Source organism: Pan troglodytes, chromosome 9 (assembly GCF_028858775.2).
Source record: "Pan troglodytes isolate AG18354 chromosome 9, NHGRI_mPanTro3-v2.0_pri, whole genome shotgun sequence".
In the NCBI taxonomy this organism is placed as follows: Eukaryota; Metazoa; Chordata; class Mammalia; order Primates; family Hominidae; genus Pan; species Pan troglodytes.
In genome coordinates, this window is record NC_072407.2 from 115,849,529 (window position 1) to 115,852,518 (window position 2,990).

The window sequence follows — 2,990 nt, forward strand, 5'->3', positions numbered from 1 at the left end:
GTGGGGACCCAGAGTCAAACCATATTACCCTTATTCATTAAAATTTTCTTTTTTTTTTTTTTTTTTTTTTTGAGACGAGGTATCGTTCTGTCGCCCAGGCTGGAGTGCAGTGGTGTGATCTCAGCTCCCTGAAACCTCTGCCTCCTGGGTTCAAGCAGCTCTCCTGCCTCAGACTCCCGAGGGACTACAGGCGCCTCAGACTCCCCTGGGACTAAGGCACGCACCACCACGCCTGGCTGATTTTTAGTAGAGACAGAGTTTCACCATGTTGGCCAGGCTGGTCTCCAACTCTTAACCTTGTGATCCACCTGCCTCTGCCTCCCAAAGTGCTGGGATTACAGGCATGAGCCACCGTGCCCAACCTTCATTAAAATTTTCTTAAAAGACCAGCAGACCTAGGCCAATCACAGTGGTTCATGCCTGTAATCCCAGCAGTTTAGGAGGCTGAGGTGGGCAGATTACATGAGCTCAGGAGTTGGAGACTACCCTGGGCAATGTGGCAAAACTCCATCTATACAGGAAATGCCAAAAAAAAAAAAAAAAGTATTAGTCCGTTTTCACACTGCTGATGAAGGCATATCCAAGACTGGGCAATTTACAGAAGAAAGAGGTTTAATTGGACTCACAGTTCCACATGGCTGGGGAGGCCTCAGAATCATGGCGGGAGGTGAAAGGCTCTTCTTACATGGCAGCAGCAAGAGAAAATGAGGAAGAAGCAAAAGTGGAAACCTCTGATAAACCCGTTGGATCTCATGAGACTTATTCACAATCACAAAAATAGCACGGGAAAGACCGGCCCTCATGATTCAATTACCTCCCCATGCGTACCACCCACAAACACGTGGGAATTCTGGGAGATAAAATTCAAGTTGAGATTTGGGTGAGGGCACGGCCAAACCATATCATTCCACCTCTGGCCCCTCAAAATCTCAGGTCCTCACATTTCAAAACCAATCATGCCTTCCCAACAGCCTCTCAAAGTCTTAACTCATTTCAGCATTAACCCAAAAGTCCACAGTCCAAAGTCTCATCTGAGACAAGGCAAGTCCTTTCTGCCTATGAACCTGTAAAATTAAATGCAAGCTAGTTATTTCCTAGATACAATGGGGGTACAGGTATTGGGTAAATCCAGCAGTTCCCAATGGGAGAAATTGGCCAAAACAAAGGGGTTACAAGGCCCAAGGAAGTCCAAAATCCAGCGAGGCAGTCAAATTGTAAAGCTCTAAAATGATCTCCTTTGACTCCAGCTCTCACATCCAGGTCACAATGATGCAAAAGGTGGGTTCCCATGGTCTTGGGCAGCTCTGCCCCTGTGGCTTTGCAGGGTACAGTCTCCCTCTTGGCTGCTTTCATGGGCTGGCATTGAGTGTCTGCAGCTTTTCCAGGCACACAGTGCAAGCTGTCGGTGGACCCACCATTCTGGGCTCTGGAGGACAGTGACCCTCTTCTCACAGCTCCACTAGGCAGTGCCCCATTAGGGACTCTGTGTGGGGGCTCCGACCCCACATTTCCCTTCCACGCTGCCCTAGTAGAGGTTCTCCATGAGGGCCCCACCCCTGCGGCCAACTTTTGCCTGGGCATCCAGGTGTTTCCATACATCTTCTGAAATCTAGACAGAGGTTCCCAAACCTAAATTCTTGACTTCTGTGCACCCGCAGATTCAACTTGGAAGCTGCCAAGGCTTGGGGCTTCCATCCTTTGAAGCCACAGCCCGAGGTGTGCATTGGTCCCTTTCAGCTATGTCTGGAGATCTGGGACACAGGGCACCAAGTCCCTAGGCTGCACACTGCATGGGGACTCTGGGCCTGGCCCACAAAACCGCTTTTTCCTCCTGGGCCTCAGGACTTGCGATGGGAGGGGCTGTTGTGAAGGTCTCTGACATGGCCTGGAGACATTTTTCCCGTGGTCTTGGTGATTAACATTAGGCTCCTTGCTACTTACGCAAATTTCTACAGCTGGCGTGAATTTCTCCCCAGAAAATGGGTTTTTCTTTCTTTCTTTCTTTCTTTTTTTTTTTTTGAGGCGGAGTCTTGCTCTCGCTCTGTTACCCAGGCTGGAGTGCAGTGGCGCAATCTTGGCTCACTGCAACCTCTGCCACCCAGGTTCAAACCATTCTCCTGTCTCAGCCTCCCAAGTAGCTGGGACTACAGGCACCCGCCACCACGCCTGGCTAATTTTTGTATTTTTGGTAGAGATGGGGTTTCACCATGTTGACCAGGATGGTCTTGATCTCTTGATCTCGTGATTCACCCACCTTGGCCTCCCAAAGTGTTGGGATTACAGGCGTGAGCCACCGTGCCCAGCCAGGTTTTTTTCTTTTTTATCACATTGTCAGAGTGCAAATTTTCCAAAATTTATGCTCATTTCCTTTTTAAAACTGAATGCTTTTAACAGCACCCAAGTCACCTTTTGAATGCTTTGCTGCTTAGAAATTTTTTCTACCAGATACCCTAAATTATCTCTCTCCAGTTCAAAGTTCCACAGATCTCTAGGGAAGGGGCAAAATGCCACCAGTCTCTTTGCTAAAACACCTTTGCTCCAGTTCCCAACAAGTTCCTCACCTGCATCTAAGACCACCTCAACCTGGACCTTATTGTTCATATCACTATCAGCATTCGCATCAGAGCCATTCAACAAGTGAGGTTGGGTGAAGGCACAGCCAAACCGTGTCCAAAAATTAGCCAGGTGCAGTGGCTTGTGCCTGTAGTCCCAGCTACTTGGGAGGCTGAGGGAGGGGAATCACCTGAGCCCAGGACGTTAAGGCTGCAGTGAGCCCAGATAGCACCACTCTACTCCAGCCTGGGTGATGGAGTGAGACCCTGTCTCAAAAAAAAAAAAAAGAAAGAAAGAAAGACCACCAGACCTCCTATACCCTTATCTCTGAAAGAGATGTGTACAGGCCCTTTGGTAAATGTAGGCCCTGAGTTTTGATTAAACCTCTTTCTGCTGGATGGTTCTAAACAGGGCTCCAGATGTAATAAATAGAATTA